The following is an 18,744-nucleotide window of genomic DNA, read 5'->3' as shown; positions in this document are numbered from 1 at the left end:
TCATTTTATGAGACAGACATAATTTTGATACTGAACCCAAACAAGAACATAAGAAAGAAATTTATAGGCCAATTTCCTGTATGGATAGATGAAAATACACTAAAGAAAATGTTAGTAGACCAAATCTAGCTTTAAACAAAAAGGGGAATACATCCTGGCCAAGTTGGCTTTAGCCTAAAAATATGTGGCTATTTTAACATTAGAAAATAGATTAATGAAACTCATGACATTAATAGGCTAAAAACCTTATGATCATGTCAATAGATGAAGAAAAATAATTTTATAAATCCAACAGCAATTCATAATAAAACCTTTTATGAACTAGGAATACAAGAGACCTTCCCTAAAGGACATCTACCAAGAAAAAAATAAAAGAGGAACAGCATACTTAATGATGACATGTTGAAAGCATTTCCTGTGAAGCAAAATTAAAATGTCCAGCTCCTACCAACTTCTATTCATTATTGTATTACAGATCTTAGCTAGTGTAAAAGAAAGAAAATATGTAAGAATGGGAAGAAACAAGGCTGCCATTATTTGCAGCAGATACAATTTCCCACAGGGCTGCCACATCTGCCTGTGCACAACACACAACCAAGGGGTTGAGTAGAAGCTGAAATCATGCTCTACTGTGCCCACCCCTTTGCCAACAAAAGGCTACATACTGTACATAGGGTTGGGTCCACTTGGCAAGCCAAGTATCCATGGATCGGTGTCTTCTCAGACTTAGTATATTTTCTTAATTCTTATAAAAAGGTAGCATGAACTAGCAAGTCACCTCCATTGTCAGTATATAAAAACAGAAAGCATCTATAAATGAATAATTTTAATTCATAATAATGCTTAGAAATGTGGCTAGAAATGAATATACAAAAGTCAACTTATAATCCTAGATGCCAGCACAAACATAAAGTGAAATTTAGAAGAGAGGACATTAACAAGAGCAACAAAAATATATAAGGCATATAAAAATGAATCTTATAATGTGCAAGTCCCTTACTGAGAAAATTATAAAATATTACTAAAAGATATTAAGGCCAAAATACATGAAGAGGTATTTATGTAAAAAACAAGAAAGTGGCAATTCATCACAAACAGATCTATAGATTTAATGCAATCTCAATCTAATTCCCACAGGATTTTTTCCTAGAACTTCATGAGTTAAATCTTATGTGTATAACGAAGATTATTCCTGAAATAGAAAAATAAATGGGGTGAATTTCCCTGCCAGATAATAAGACTTATTTTCAAACAGTAAATATAATGTGATATTGACTTGGAATAAACTTAAAGAGTTGAATAGCAAGCCCCAAAATAGACCAAAGGAAATGTGGAAAGTTGATTAATGACAGTGGAGGGAGAAACAGAGGAAGATAAGAGTCAGAGCATACATTCATATCTCAAACCACAAGCAGTAAGTGACTTGTAGGTGGGGGGAGTGGGTTATTCTCACTCTTGCTCCTGCCTGGTATGTGAAAGTAGAGCTCTTCATGCCCAAAACCTCCGAGGTTCCCTCTAGTCCCAGAGCAAAGATCTGGCCAGTTTGAGGCAAGAGGCTTGCCTTAAGAGCATCCTTCTGCAGACAGAAAGACAAGCAGATGAAAAAACAAGATGAAAAAGACAGAAAGACAAGTTCCCCTCTCCAGGACAAACAAATGAAAAAACTTCTGAAAAGGAGAAAGGGAAGGTTGATTAAGAAGACCTGGCATATGATCTTTTTAATGTGCTATTGAGTTCAGTTTGAATGATCAAGTAGGATTTATCCCTGGGATGCAAGAATGGTTCAACATACACAAATCAAATAAACATCATATACCACACTAATAGAATGAAAGATAAAAATCATCCTTCATTTTTATGAAAAGCATTTCAACACCCTTCATGAAAAAAGCTCATGAGTATAGAAGGAACATAACTCAACATAATTAAGGCCAGATATGACAAACCCACAGTTAACATTATATTCAATGATGAAAGATTGAAAGCTTTTTCTCTCAGGCCAGGACCAAGACAAAGGTGCCCATTCTTATCACTTCTATTCAATTTAGTACTAGAGGTCATGGCTAGAGCAATTAGTCAAGAAAAAGAAATGAAAGACATCAAATCACAAAGAAAGAAGTAAAAATATCTCTGCAGATGACATGATCTTATATATAGAAAACCCTAAAAAAATCCACCAAAAAGTGTTAGAATTAACAAATTCAATAAAGTTGTAAAGTACAAAATGAACATACAAAAATCAGGTGTGGTTTCTATAAACTAAAACAATATGAAAGAGAAATAAAGAGCACAATCTCATTTCAATAGTATCAAAAAATAAAATAAAATACTTAGGAATAAATGTAAACAAGGAGGTGAAAAATATGTACACTGACTTCTATAAGACATTGATGAAAGAAATTGAAGAAGACATAAATAAAAGGAAAGATAGCCCATGTTCATAGATGAGAAGAATTAATATTGTTAAAATGTCCATACTACAGAAAGTTATCTACAGACTTAATGCAATGTCTATTAAAATTTCAATGGCATTTTTCACAAAAATAAACAGGCAATCCTAAAATTTTTAGGGCAATACAGAAGAAACTCCAAATAGCCAAAGAAATCTTGAGAAAGAAGAAAACAGCTAGAGGCATCACACTTTCTGATATCATACATTACAAAGCTATAGTAATTAGGACTATAGGGGACTAGCTTAAAAACCAACACATAGACAAATGAAAAAGAATCAAGAGTCCAGAAATAAACTCTTGTATATATGGTTAACTAATATTTGACAAAGGAACCAAGAATACTCAGTAGAGGAATGAGCATCTGTTCAGTGGTGCTGGGGAAAATGGATATACACATGCAAAAGAATGGATGTACACATGCAAAAGATAGGTACCCCTATCTTCTACCACTCACAAAAATTAACTTAAAATGGATTACAGACTTAAATGTCAGACCTGAAACTGTAGAATGCCTTGAAGAAAACATGGGGAAAAGCTTCTTAGCATTGGTCTTGGCAATGACCTTTTGGATATGATTCCTAAAGCACAAATAATAGAGGTAAAATAAACAAGTGGGACTATATATCAAATGAACATGCTTCTCCATAGCAAAAGAAACACAACAAAATGAAGAGGCAACTGATGGAATGGGAAAAAAATATTCACAAGCCATATATCTGATAAGAGATTAATATTCAAAATATATAAGGAGATCATACAAATCAATAACAATGAAACAAAACAAAACCCACAAATAAATCTAAGAATGAGCATACGGCTAGAATAGACATTTTTGCAAAGAGGACATATAAATAACCAAGTACATGAAAGGTGCTCAACATCACTAATCATCAAGGAAATGCAAGTCAAAGCCAGCGAGATGTCACTTCACAGTGTTAGAATGGTCATCATCAAAAAGACAAGAGATAGAAGTGCTGGCTAGAATGTGGAGTAAAGGGAATCCTTGGGCACTGTTGGTGACAGTGTGAACTGGTGTAGCCACTATGGAAAATAGTGTGGAGGTTCTTCAAAAAATTGAAAAGAGAATTATTATATGATCTAGCGATCTCACTTTTAGGTATATATCTGAAGGAAATGAAATTGCTCTCTCAAAGAAATACCTGCACTTCCATATTCCTTGCAGCATTATTCACAATAGTCAAGGCATGGAAACAACTTAAGTGTCCTTCAATGGATGAATGGATAAAGAAAATGTGGGGTACATATACAATGAAATACTATTCAGCCATAAAAAAGGAGGAAATCCTGCCATGTGCAACAACATGGACAAACCTTGAGAGCGTTATGCTAAGTGAAGTAACTCAGACAAAGAAAGACAAATACTGTATGACCTCGCTTACATGTGGAATCTAAAAGAGCTGAATTCATCGAAACAGAGAGTAGAATAGTGATTTCCCAGGGAATAGGGGTTGGGGCAAATGGAGAGAGATCAAAGGGTGAAATTTTCAGTTACAAGAAGAGTAAGTTCTGAGGATGTAATATACAGCATGTTGACTATAATTAACAATACTGCATTGTATATTTGAGAGTTGCTAAGAGAGCAGATCTGCAATATTCTCAACACACACCCGAAAGGTAACTACGTAGGTGAATGATGTGTTAACTCACATTACTGTGGTAGTCATTTCAGAATAAATATGTATATCAAATCATCACATTGCACTCCTTAAACTTACACAGTGTTATATGTCAATTATATTTCAGTAGAGCTGGGGGGAAAAGGAAGAATTGGGCTTGGCCAGACACCCACCACCCTGCTAAAATAGTTTACAACAGACAGCAGAGCAGGATCAATTTAAAAGCTCTTTGCAGAGGGCCTTCTTTCTGCCCTGACCTACCTTTGCATATCCAAGCACAGGGGCCAGCATAGCCCCTTGCACTGTGCCCAGGTTGGGAGGGAGGAGCTGCCCCAAGCTGAGAACACTTCAACTTTACATGGTACAGGTATGTGGAGACAAACTTCCTCATCCTGACATTTCTCCCACCTGATGAACACTGCAGCCTCCATACCACATAGTCCTCAGGACTCCCCTTCCCAAACCCAAAGAGAGGCACAAGAGAGCACAGAACAGCAACCAAGAAACCAGCAGGCTCTTCTCAGCTCTGCCAGTAACTAAATTTGTGAACTTTATCAAATTACTTAAATTCCTCTGGGCCTCTTTTCTCATATGCAAACAGGAGATAATATATATTTTTGATTAACTGGCACAGTTGTTGCAAAGACTGAAATATAATAATGGAGATGACACTGGTTTGTATCCAGTGTCATAAAAATAAGAGGCATTTTGTTAGACAATACAGTTTTTGGAAATAAGTCTCTTAAAAGATCCAAAGGAATTAATCTATAAATGTAGAATTTCAGGCAAAATAAAAAATGAGTCCTGATGCAATTAGAAATCTAGAAATTTGGATCCTAACCAAAATTACTACTAGCATAATGTAAGCAAGAAACAGGGAATGTTACAGGAGAACAGGTCCTCGGAACTTGTCTTTTCCAAACCCCTAGTTTGTACAAAGGGAGACAAAGGCTCAGAGAGGGCAAATGGCTTGCCCAAATCACAAAGCAAAGTTGAAGCTGAACCTGGACTAGAACCCGACTTCTTTCTTCTCTCCCTCTCATGTTCTGTCCAAACCCTGGCCTGGTCCATGATTCTACCTTACAGAGCATAACATGACTCCACACCTGAAGAAAACACCACTGCCATCCCCCAGGACATTCACTGAGGGCTGCTGAATTTGGGGACACTTACTTTCCTGTCTCTACACGTTCAGTTTGCTCATGAGTATAACTCACTCTCCTCCATGTGGAAATTCTTCTGCCAACTCCACAGCACAAAACAAACAGAACATGTTGACCAAGAACTTAAGAACCAGTGGCCAGTGCAGCACTGATGCTGACCCCAGGGAACCGGCTGACAGGAGCTATGGCCTAAATCCTTCTGACTCTTCAGGAAATTGTCTCCAGCTCGGCCCTCCCTGCTAGGATCCTGGAGGTGGGGATGGAGGTGTGTCAAAGGACAATTTCGACTGAAATCCTGCTGTTAAGTCATGGTCTTGGGCATGCTGTGGGGAAAGAACAGAATGTTTTCTTGATGAAGTAGCCTTCAGTTGCTTGGAATAGTAGGGGAGCAAATAAGTGAGTCTGGTGAAGTTCCTGGAGGTCCAGCCTCAGGCCAGACCAAACACTGGACTTTGGGTGCCCATCTGGAGGCCATGAAACCCCCTGTGGGCTGCTCTTGGTCTGGAGCTGGGCAGGGACTTTGTCTCTTGCAGTGGCCTCAGGCATAGGACACCCCAAGCCCCCACCCACCAGTCTCCTCTTCCCCTCTGCAGGTACCTTTGTGGCAGCAGCTGCCTCTACTCACTCATATCCATGGCCCCTAGGGAGCCTTTGCCAACAGCTGTGAGTATAATGGAGGTAGAAATGGTCACAGATCAAGCCATGCGGATACACAAGGGATCCAGAGCCAGGTTCCACCCCTGCCCACAGGCAGCTCTTTCTGATCCCACATCTGGCCCCCTCTGAGACCGGTCTAACATCTTCCTTGGTCTGGGTCAAGAGAGGAGACAGTATTGTCCTGGGTCAGGCAAACCATCTGCTCTTATCAGGTCCCAGCTAAACAATAGAGAAGTAAATGAATTAAACTATTTTCTTCTTGAATGTTCTTCTCCTATTGAAAGAAATACATATGCATAATTAAATAAAACATGATAATTCCTCCAACATGAGTTCAAATAAGATGCTTGACCTTTCTCTGCACATGTACTCTACATGGCCTTGGACAATTTATGCTCCTTTTCTGGGCTTTCAATTTCCTATGTATGAAAGGCGAGTAGTAGATTAAATGAGCTCCTAATCTGAATCTACTGCTCCTACAATTCAACAGCCCTCCTCCTCAGAAGCTTCTAAAAGAGTTATTCACGGCCAGAAGCCATACCTGAACTCTCTTCTCCAGCTTGCCCTGCCCAGAACTCAGGATGGCTTTGGGTTGTTCACCGGAAGGCAGCTATACATTACAGGAGAACATCTGGGGTTTGTCCCAGTGACAGCCACTCACATCACGTGCTCCTTATGGTAGCCATTAGAGCCCCCACATCATTGCATCGCTGCCCACTGTGCATTTGGGCACTGCCCCAATAGTTCCCCCAACCTCAGGGGCCCTGCTGGCCATAAGGCTAAGACAGTTTACACAAGGCACTTGTCTTCTTGCTGGCCTCCCAGCCCCAGTCTACCCACCTCATTTCAATGTTAGTTTTAGCCTCTTAAAATACAGCTCTTATAACATCTCCTTGAAAACCTGTTATCTCTCCAGTATCTCTCAGCTCAGGTCTGAACTCTCATGAATCTGCAGGCCCCATTTCCAGCCCAGCCACGTCTTTTGGCATTACCATCCTGTATTCCCTTCTGTTCAAGCTTCAAGGCAAGTGTCCTGCTATTCTTCAGGACTGACTTGCCATCCCCACCTATCAAGAGTCAACATAAATGTGGCCTCCTCCTAGAAGCTTACTCTGATCACTGCCCATGCTAGACCACAGGGCACCTACAATACTGATAGGCTGACACCATTCATTCTGGGCTTGCCAGGAATATAATCAGTATAGCCAGTAATGCTGTCATATCTTTATATGATGGTAGATGGCAACTACACTTATCATGGTGGGCATTTAGTAATGTATGTAATTGTTAAATCACAGTGTGATACACCTGAAACCAACATAATATTGTATATCAACTATACCTCAGTTAAAAAAAAAAAAAAGAGCAAGCGAGCCAAAGTGACTGAATGGGTCATCTAGTGCTATGATATTGTTACAAGAATGGCTTGCTGGACTTGGTAAGATGCTCTCCGAATTCTCTTGCAGACCTAATGCAGTCTAGAGGGCTCAGGGAGAGACTGGAAGCTCCTGGGTGTGATGTATCCTACAAGTCACTTATCATGGGATGTAACGTATCATGCAAGTAACTCTCAGGATGCAAAGATCCTTCACAAAAGTTTGTAAAGATCTTTCATACAAGCAACCATGAGCCAAGTCAGCATCACCTGGAGGACCCTCAACTCTCCTGTATCATCTACAAACCAGAGAGAGGGGTAGATGCAGAAGCCACAGCCTAAGGATGCCATGTGACTTAGCTGCCTCCTTGAAGGATTTCCTTAGAGTTGTCCAGGAATTAGATATCCTATCACCAGTACTCCAGGAGCTCCTCCATGACAGCCTGAGAGTTTGCCCAGAGAATATTAAGATTTTGTGGGGCAGATTGTGTCTGCCAGGCACTTCAAATGCAACATGTCCTAAAATAAATTATTATCTTCCTCCCCAAATCTACTTCTCCCTTAGAATTTTTATTCTACTGAACCCCTGGTTGCTGAACTGACAAATGTAATTCATTCATTCATTCATTCAGTCAGTCATCCAACAAATATTCGTGACATGTCAGCAACGTGCTAACTACTAAGATAAAGTGAGGAGCAAAACCAGACATGGTCCCAGCCTTTACATAGTTCATTATCAGATAGGAAAAACAAGCATTAATTATCAATCATTGTAAAGAAATGCAAAAATTGCAACTATGATAAAGCCTTGAAGGGGGGCACATGGTGTTTTAAAGCCTTATAAAATGGGAATTAACCTGATCATGGAGGTCATGTAAGTGGCAGTTAAGCTGAGAACTGAGGGATAAGTAAAAATTCAATAGGTGAAGACATGAAGGAAAAGTGTTCTAAGCAGAGGAACAGCAAATGCAAAGGCCAAAGGCAGGAGGAGCACAACAAGCCCAAGGGACTAAGCAAAGGTCTGTATAGCAGAAAAGAGTAAGATGGTGTCCACCTCTTCTCCTCCTGGAAACTTCCCATTATCTTTCAAAATCCAGACAAAGAATTTTCACCTCTGGGAAGGCCTCTCTGATCACCCCGGTTAGGGATGAGACTTCCTCTTCTGATACATCAATACCTCCATATCTGCCACGATCATGTCCCACAGATAGGGCTGTAACTCTGTTTACAAACCTGTCTTGACACATGGTCTGAGTGCTGCTTGCAGACCAGGATATTCCCTACTCACCTGTGTGCCCAGTGCCTTGCTTAGGTCTTGGCACATCACAGGATCTCAATTAGTACGTGCAGCATGAATAAATGAATAATAGTGACTGAACTTTCTGCTCTTTCCAAGAGATCCCCGTGACTTTAGTCTCTTTCATTATCCTCAAAAAACACAGACGAGTGAGGGAAATAGTTTTTCCATTATTTACACACAAGGAAAGTGAGGCCCAAAGAGAGTAAGAGAGCACAACATACCCAGAGCTGAGCTAGAGCTGGAATCCAGATCTCTTGCCAGTCAGTCCAGTATTCTTTCCCAGAAGGTGGGTAGGATGAGAAGGAAGGATATGCCATTTATGGTTCTTGTCCTATTCTATACCAGACACTGTGCTTCAATAAACTTTCTAGTTCTAGTCTCACCATTGCACAATGAGTACAAATTGTACGCCATTTTACAGGTGAGGAAACTGAGGCTCCAGGTCAACTGTCTGGCTGCAACACCCATGCTCTTTTCTCTGCACATTGCCAGTACGTACAGTACAGCTCTCCTCTGATCCTCCATCAGTGGCAGTAAGATGGCCTGAGTCAGTCATTTTGTCTCTCAACCCTGTCTTTTAAACAGGCCCACAGCGCAGCCCACACTCCCAGACCGCAGGCTATATTTCACATGGTTTCCAAACCCAGGATATTTGTGTTGTAAGACAAAACCTCCATTTCTCCAGCAGAAAGTAAACACTATACACAATTACCCAGCCAAATTGCTGACGCCTACAGACGCTGCATCATGCCAACGGGGTCTGGTCTGCCCAGAGACGTCCTCAGAGGATCAGGCAGCCCCCAGAGCTTGGCACTAAGGGGGGACTCTGGAGCTGGGGGAGGGGAGGCCAGGCTGGCTGGATCACAGGGTCTGGGTGGAGGCTCCATTCCCAGAACAGAGATTGTTCTGGGGGAGAAATGAAGCCACAGAAGTCCAGTGCTGCCCGCCCCAGCTGGTGATGGGTGGGGGAAGCTGGAGGTGATTCCCTGCCCTGCCCAGGAGCTCTTCCCCACAAAACCCCTGCTTCCCACAGAAAGCAGTCTGAGTCTGAGGCTGCGAAGGCCAATGAGGGTGATGACCTTCAGGCCCTGCAGCCAGAGAAGTGAGGCCCTTAACTCTTTACCAGTTGGTCCAAAGGGGTGCATTTTCCTGCTTTCAAGGGTTTGGAACTGGGAGAGTGACAAGTGAGCATTCACTACAGGCTCTGGCATCAGACAGACCTGGGATAGAATTACTGTTGACTCTGATTAGGGCCAAACATTTAACATCACTGTGCCTAAGTTTCCTTATCTATAAAATAATACTATCTGTCTCACAGGGTTGTCCCAGAGGTTTCATGAAACAAAAGATGCAAAGTACCTAACAAACCAGTTGGCCTTTAGTAGGTACTAAATAAATGTGCATAACCGTGAGTCAGTCATCCCCCACAGGAGTTCTGACTGTTCACCTAAAGTGCTCTTCCTGGATTTTTTCACTTGGTTGAGCCTAAAGCCCAGGAAACAGCCAGAATGCTCAGCAGACATTCAATCATGTCTTAGTCTTACCTTTTTGAGATGACATTTCCCTGGGGGGGAACAAACCCCTCGCTTGCATCATTGCATCGACCCACCAGCACATCATCCAGTGTCAGGCCTTTCCCAGGGCCTCGGGCCAGTGGGTCCTCCTTCCCACTTTGTAACCAAATGCTTCTGGGAGGATTACTCTTAAAAGTGGGCAACAGTATACTGAGTCAATGCATACTGAGAAGCGGATCCCAACACAATGCCTGAAAACCCACCATGGAAGCACTTCGAATCATTCTTTAGTGTTAAGCATTGCCCCTCACTGCTTCCCTTTCCAAACATTAACAGCCTTGGGCAGGGTAAAGTTCTCGGAATAAACTAGCTAGAACTTTGTGATGTGGCTAGAGCCCTGCCTGGCATTCAGATGCCCCTGGCAACCCATCTCTCTTACAGACTAAGAGGTAACAAATGATTCCCTAACTACCTGGCAGACCTGAGACCCCCCTCATTAGGAAAGAGAAAGAAGTGAGCACTAGCCTATGGCCTCATAGGTGAAGGGAAGGGGGTAGAAAAGCATCCCAGCATGTGTTCCTCCACATTTCAATGCCCATAATCCTTGTCCTGAGTTCTGGCTCCAGAAAAGCCATCTCTGACCAGAGACTGTGTGGTCCACACTGGGGGAGGCAGAGCTCACATCCAAGAGACACAGGTCTCCCAGCAGAGCCCCTGGCTTAGGCAGGGTCATGTAAAGAAGGGGTGACCATAGGGTCAAGGTCAGGCTTAGGGCAGGGGTCAAACTCCTTCAGGCAACCAGACACACACGCTTTTGAGACAGGAGGGAGCTGGCAGCTTAAGTATTTAGAGCATGGGACAATTATCAATGGCCCAATTCATTCTCAACAATCCCCACTGTCTAAGCCAGCACAGATATGGGCATTATCTAGGGCTACTAGGAAGAAAAGCCCCAAGACAAGGTCATGAATCAGAGCCCAAAGATACAGAAGCCAAAACTGAGATATAATGTTTAAAAACCAGATGAAATATTTCAGACTGGAGAAGTACCCAAAAAAATCCATGCAACATAGTTCCCATTCTCAACAGACCAACAGAGTGCTTAATTGCTGGCTGTTCATTTACTTATTCTGATCTCTTTCTACAAGGAATGTGGGAGTTTACAGTTAAAGATCTGTATACTATGAATTACTAAAGAAGAAATTAAAAGGCAAAGCCAGAGTTCCAACTAACACAATTACTAGGATGAAGTGATATAAGGGACTATGAGCTTTCTAGCAGCCCAAGTAAGAAGAGAAACAAGTAAGTAAGAAGATTATATTATAAGCTCAGGAGTTACACAGACCTGTAAAAATCCCTTGAGTACTCTAAGCTTCAATTTCCTTCAGAAAATAAATAAAAAGGGATTATTACCTAACAAAGTTGTGAAAAAATAAATGAAATAAAGTATACATTAAAGATTCAATAAATGGTACTTGTTATTGTTATTATTCTGTTGTCTTATTTCTCTTATTTAAACTAGAACTATGTTAACTTAGTGGGGTTGCCCTGATGTTCTGTGATTCCTCAGTGTTGCTCTTAAATTCTTATAGGTAGGTATTTATACAAAAAAGAAAAAACAAGGGGGGAACAGCCTGAGACTGAGTCGTTATGACTCCTTCAGTTTTCCAGAGTCTTTTCCTGAGTCCTAAGAAGGCTGGGAGCCCCCACAAAGGAGAAGGCTAGGGAAGGCATGGAGACTTACTTCCCCTGCCACATTCACTCTGCAAGAAGGCTGCAAGGCTGACCACAGCCTACCCTCTTTTCAACATCCCCAAGGGTTAGGCAGAGGACCAGGCCAGAGGAAGGTAGATCTTAGCAGCCCCTCAAGAAATGACTAAAGCCCATCTGTTTTCCTAAATATTAGGGGACTTGGTGGGATGAGACCTCAGGCCCTCCTTGGACCAAACCATAAACACTCTGGAAGAAAAAGTCAATGTTATCTTTCTCCCTTTCCAGCTGAAGGAGCACATTAGAAGAGTCCAGGCACCTCACTGAAGCCTGTCTAGAGGAGAATGACCAAGAGAGGAGGGGTCTGGAAACCATAATACCAGCAACAATAAGAACAATGACCAGCTGATATTTGGGGCACCTATTCTTCCAAGCACTGTTTAGTTCATCCCCAGGAGTCCCCAGGGGAAGGAGGTCAGGGAGAACAAGATTCTATCAAGAAAAGCCCCAACCACTAGGAAACAGGAGAAGAGTAAAGCAAGGTGGGCACTTACAGCCTGGCCTGCAAAAGGAAGACTCAAAATAGGGTGGATCAAAACCAAAGAAGAGAAGGAATCAGTCCAACCCACTGTTCCTCCCTGTCAATGACTGTCCAGACCCCAACCCACAGAAAGCTCACTGATATTCTGTAACAGGTGCTGAGTTCTGCCTCAGCCTTGCAAGACTGGCCTTTTCACTTGAAAAGGAAAAGCTGCTTCCTAATCCCAGATCCTGAGGCCCCGAGGTTCCATGGGCAGCCTCAGTTCCAGATCAAATGGGAAACCCAAAGGCACTCTCTCACCATCTGCCCTCAACCCCCAGCCAAAGCCCCCCTGACTTAAGATATTCTCTACCAAATTCAGTTTCTTGGGCTTATTGCCCAAGATGCCCCGTGTAAGCTAAAGGGACATTAAAAGGGGGCCTGGAAGCTGAGAGTGGGTCAAGCCAAGGGCGCAGGTTTGTGTACTTGCATATTTTACACATGTAGATGCCTGTTGCACACACAACATTGTCTGCAGGTGTATGTATAGAAAGTGTCTAAGTGTTTGCATAAATGTCCTGAGAAGTACATGCAATACTGGTGTGCATGGCAGAAATGTGTGTGTACACCCTGTGAGTGTTTATGGATGAGCATGACTATGTGGTCTCTTTCATTGTCCTCCTGCCTGGAGCAACAGTGGGGTCCCCACAAGCTGTCTCCCCACCCTCTTCAGCCAGTTGGTGTAGCTCAGAGCCTCTGCCCAACACTGAGGTGAGAGGGGCTCTGAGAAACCTGCCTACAGTCCTGAGAAACCAAAGCCATATGACCCACAGAGAAGACACCCCAGCTGGGGACAAGTCCAGTCACCCTAGAGTGTCTCAGATGACAGCCTCTGCCTTCAAGGGTCGCTCACACACATGCATCCACCCGATGCACTGGCTCAGCCCACGGGAGCCTTCCTACCATACACAGGAATGCACTTCCCAGGAGCAGCGGGGTCCACACAGGGCTATATGGGCCACACAGACACACATGCCACCTGCAGGCACACCAGACCATCCACACCCAAGGCCCTGCACATACTGACCAACTCTCCGGCTCACACTCACACCCTGGAACACATGCTAGAAAGTTCCACATGCTAAAATCTCGTCCCAGACACACTCCCTGCCATGGCACCCGTTCCCATTCACCAGCACTCACACTGACGCTCTTACACCTACTGTCCAAACAGTCACGAACACGCTCTGTCCCCACTGGGCCGGTAGGTCCAGCCCCGGGGTGCGAAGGCAGCCGCGGGATTGGAGGGAGTCCACTTACTCGGAGAGCGCGCGGTGAGCGCGGCGCAGACAGGCAGCGGCGGAGGCAGGGCGCGAGTGTCCGCCAGGCCTGCAGCCCAGGGGCCGCCGCTGCCCAGGGGCCGCCGCTGCCCCGCCGCCGCCCCGCGCCCCCGCCCACCCGCCGCCAGGCGGTTACAGGACCTTCAGCAACAGCGCGCTGCCTGCCAAGCCTCCGGCCACCGCTGCCTGAAGTCTCAGCCGGGCCACGAAGCTATTTTGGAGGCGCCCGGCGGTGGAAATCCGCACCCCCGTCTGTGGGGAACATTGGAATGGGGACGCGGTCAGGTCTAATTAGAGACCTGGCTCACCCCGGACCCGGCGGGGGTCACGGCGGGTGAGCACCCCGGAGCCTCAGAGCCGTCTGGCGTGGGATGCCCACATCTGCCCCGCATGACAACATCTGTAGAGGGGAAGGGAATGCGCAGCGATTGCTTCCCTTGGAGTTGAAACGAAACAAGGAGGGGTTTGGGTGCAGTTCATATCCTCTGCGTAGGGAGCCGACAAACTTTGAGCTGTCCCCAGGCGCTTGGAATGCGACTTGGTTCATTCACCACAGGTGGCTCTGGTCGGAACCTAAATCGCCCTTCAGATCAGCCGCCTCCGGATCACCAACGTACCAACGTGCCAACGATGACGAAGGCGGTTGTTGAGACTCCTCACTTGGGGCACATCAAACTTCCCCTCTGGACGTCCTTGTGTCAGTAGGCTAAACCTAGAGAAGGCTCCCTCTCGGAAGTGTTGCCTTCTTGAACTGGCAGGAAGCTGCAGAGTCATGCCACCCAATTTCCTCTGCCCTCCTGTGAATCCCAGGGGGCATAGAGAGCCCCTACCCACTCTCAGGGAGCACCAAAGAAAGGCAGCCATTGGCCTCCCTTGGGCCCTGTTCCCAAACTTGAATCCTCTCATTGTTAGGACGTTCCCCTTGACATCTAACCTAAATCCTCATGTACAAACTATCAATATGCTCCCACTATGTGTTCAGGGTGAGGTAGGCCAGCTCCATCTCCACGACACAAGGACCACTCCAGGTCCCATCTCAGCCTTTCTTCCTTGGTGCTGATATCCCTGTTCCCTTTTTCAGGCCCCAGCTAAAAATGATGATTTCTCCCTGGCCCTGAACACACTGCAACTCCTGACATTAACTGTCTCAGCTCTTTGGGGAACCTCAGGCCCTGTGGGTGCCCAAGCCACTCCCCTGAGACAGCCAGCTTCGACTCCAGCCTCTATCCATCCCAGAAGCCTGATTCTACTCCCCGGTCCCTCAAGAGGAGCTTCATTTCCTATCTCAACCAAAGGTGTCTTAGGGCCTTGGGACAGGGCTTGGGCCCCAGCCACCCACATTAACACTGGAGCCACAGCCTTCCTCAAATGGCCAAAGTTTGCAGTATTATTTCTCTGAGTCTTTTTCTAGGAGGTCAGGTAGTGTAATAAAAATAGTCTGGACTTTGTCTCTGAAGAGTCCTGACTGCATCCTGACTGTGTGTCCTTGGACTAGTCACCTAAACTCTCTGAGGATCAGTTTTCCCATATTTACAATAGGGATCATAATAATCTCTGCCTAGCTCACAGGTTATTGAAAATATGAAATCAGATCAGGAATGTAAAAGTACCTGGAAAGTGAAAATACTTTGTAGTAGTCTAGAAATGAAATGAGGTTAGAGCATAAATATGATAAATATTAGCAAAAAGCCTCATTTGCTAAATGTTCCCTCAGAGCACTTGGTATCAATGTCCCCCACCCTGCAATTTCCAACACACACACACTTGCCCAGATACATACAGCACAGCACAGCTTCCTGGGCTCCTGTCAGCCCCACAGGCCCCAGCAGCCTATATCCTCGCTGGCTACCTCTCCATTCCCAGGAGGCCGCCTCATGGCTCCCGTCTTGGCTGTAGCAACTCCAAGTCTCCCTAAAGAGGACTTGGTGAGTAACTCCTCTCTCCTTGCCCATCCTCCTGGGCCATGGCCCCAGCGAGACCTGTGACTTGGAGCAAAGGTGCAGAGAGAGGCCTTCTCCACAGCAGTTCAGAACTGAGGCAGCTGAAGGAGCTCAGAGTTGGAGCCTCATCCTCCTCGGCCCCCACCCCTCTGCCTGCCTGGCTTCCCAGCTCTGTCCTGCTTAATTCTTAATGGAAATTCCATCCCCAGCACTGGCGCTGGCTGGCTCAGGGAGTCCAGGCTTCGGCCAACAGCCGACTCCACCCAGACAGGAAGTCTGCCTCACCATATAAACACAGATACACACATATGCAAATACATACAAACACACAGAGACTTGCTCAGAGACATTCACAAACTCAGAGTTTCACACCCAGATGCATCCATACCCAGAAAGATAACAGGCATTATAATTACTAATATTTTTTACTGCATGGTACTAGGTACTTTACAGATATCAACTTCCCTAACCCTCACAGCAGTATTCATTCTGGTATCATCCCCAGTTCACACATGAGGAAACTGAGGCATTGGGGGGCTAAGTAACTTGTACAAGGCATCTAGTAATAACAGCCTAACACATGAGCACCAGGAACTGGGCTCAAGGGCTCATATGCAGTTTCATTTCACACCATAACAAGTTTCTGCAGAAGTTATTATTACTCCTATAATACGGGTCAGGAAAATGGAGGTTAAATGATTTACATCACCTGCCTGTGGCCTTACAGCTTGTGTGATAGAGGGAATTCTACACATATATGCATGAGAACCCTCAGATGAATACAGAGACACACAGACACATGCACATGTACACTCAGAGGTGCAGCCACAGATAGTTTCTTCTGCCAAAGTGGAAGCCTCAGGAATGGTCCAGAGCTGCATCAGGCAAAGGTCCTCACTAGGCTGCCTATGTTCTTCCCTCCCCAAAGGCCTATCCCAGCTCTACCAACTTCATAAGTAACTTCAAGACGTAAAGTTCAGGCTTCAATGGACAGAAGATTTCAAGTTAACAGTTCAGCCAGCCAGACCAATAGTCAACCCCCAGTCCAGTTTGCCCAGCAAACCTTACACGGTCAAGGGAAGAAGGCAGAAGGGATTGTATAGGGTGCACCTCAGAGATTCTGGGCACTGTCTAGGGACTGGCTGAGGATTGCTCCCAGCCTCCAGGCCCAGGCAAGGCCGGGTAAGACCCATAAGACAAGGTACAGCATAAGAGCCCAAGGCTCATGTAGAATAGAGCACGTGCTGCCCAAGGGAGCGGGAGCCATACTGCAGACAGATGACAAGAATTTGGTGGAAGAGGGGCGGGGGAGAAGATGGGCAGGGCCATGATGTAAGAAAAGTAGCAAAGTCCAGACCACAGGGAGTTAAGAGAACAGGCCTGCAGAAGAAGAGAGGAGAAGAGTTCAGCAGCCCAGGAAGTTTCCACACCAACCTGGACACCTCCAAGCAGAGGCTGTGCTGGCCCTGGGCTGTCCTCCCATGCAGCCCCACTAGAGAGCCCTCAGGAAGGCCTGCCATATCCAGAATGATCATCTCTCATAGTTTCCCACCCTCATCCCCAACCCAGAATTCCCCTGTTGTCTCTGCTGATACAAGCCAGCCCACCCTGTAGTCTGAGGACAGCTCAGCATGGCATCCCTATGGGGCTTCTGGATCAGAAAGGGGTTTCTCGAGAGCCAAGAGCATAAATGAGCCTAGAATTGTGTTGTCAGGTGATGGCTTTAAGAGAGACAGACCCTCTGAGTCTGAGAATTTGAATTTCTAAAAAGTTCTCAGGTGATATGCACACTACTGGTCTTGTAGTCTCACTCTAAAAACACTTTATAGAACAGGAGAAAGTCAGAGGTCATTCCAGCTCAAAACAAAATGTGCCACCTAACTTCAGAGTTTGAAAGGTTTCTTCTGCAGGGTCCCTAAAGGATGAATTTATGCTCCTACAGTCTGTGCTTTCTCATCCTCAGTTTCCATCTTCCCAGCTTCTGCACTGGCCCCACTGCAGACACGCCATTAATTCATTGAGACAATGGCCCATCCATCCTTCCAGGCCTTCCTCTGCAATGCTCTCTTCCAGCCTCTGCACTGGTCAGTCAGGGGGTCTCCGGGGGTCTCTGTGATGGCTTCTCTGCCACAGCCCATCTCAACTAAGAGACGATGTCCTTTACTCTGTCCTCTACCTGCTCAGGGAAGGTTATCAAGATGAGGGACCTGAACAAAAATAGCTAATGACCAGGCAGGCTTCAGGCCCAGGGATGGAGATATCAGATCAGAAGTTCATGATGATAGCAGCTGAAAGGACAGCCCACCCACAGAGATGAGAGATGGGCAAGAATCCCAGCAGCCACAGCTGCCACCTAATGTCCCACAGTTCCCTCCAGTGTCCCTGAGATGTGCACAACTAGATGCTGCCCTGCCTCCACGAGTGATGGCGGGACAGGGCACCCGGGGAAGCCAGAGAGAGGTGAATCTGCCCCAGAGTTCCAGACGGTCTGGTGCAGACATGCCATTAACTCATCTGGGCAATGGCCCGCCCATCCCTCCAGGCCTTCCTCTGCAATGCTCTCAAAAGAGAAAAACTTTGAGAGCCACTGTGAGAACCTATAATATAATTAGAACAGGGCTGGAAAGGGGTCGCAGGGGATCTGAAATGTTACTATCCACCAGAATTGCCTGGGGGATTAAATGCAGATTCCCAGGTCTCCCTCCCTCAGTGGTCCTGATTCAGCAAGCAGGTGGAGGCTGCAGCCTGGCTGCACCTCTCTTCCCGACTCTGTGTCCAGGGGCTTCACTCTACTAGCTTGAAATGGGCCATGGTGGGAGTATTTATTTCCACCACAGAAACTGGGCAAACACTACAAACCAGGGTGTTTTGTTTTGTTTTACCTGGCTTTGTTTTCCAAAGCCTGCTGTGGACCATTTAGCAGCACACCATGGAACACGTGTGTCTCTATTTTTAAGCATCCCAAGCGTTTATGATGCAGATCCATTTTGAAAAAGAAACACTGGTCCAGTGATAAGGTTCGAACCCCAAAACCTCATTTTTCAGATAGGGAAACTGGGGCCAGTGAAGGGAAAATCTTGGTCATGGTCACTGTAGTAGGCCCCTCTAGTGGGATCACAGCTATTCAGGTTGGGG

General features: G+C 45.3%; 1 protein-coding gene across 1 annotated transcript in view; it reads right to left on the bottom strand.

Moving 5' to 3' along the window:
- Positions 1 to 13,728, bottom strand: part of INSC (INSC spindle orientation adaptor protein) — a 136,431-nt gene extending 122,703 nt beyond the window's left edge. Inside the window, exon 1 of the mRNA XM_036877055.2 lies at positions 13,650 to 13,728. The gene's annotated coding sequence lies outside the window, so the exon portion shown is untranslated. The remainder of the gene's footprint in view (positions 1 to 13,649) is intronic.
- Positions 13,729 to 18,744: the final 5,016 nt, after the last annotated feature.

Source organism: Manis pentadactyla, chromosome 9, assembly GCF_030020395.1.
Source record: "Manis pentadactyla isolate mManPen7 chromosome 9, mManPen7.hap1, whole genome shotgun sequence".
NCBI lineage: Eukaryota > Metazoa > Chordata > Mammalia > Pholidota > Manidae > Manis > Manis pentadactyla.
The sequence above is the reverse complement of the archived record's forward strand: the minus strand, read 5'-3'. Positions and strand labels throughout refer to the sequence as shown.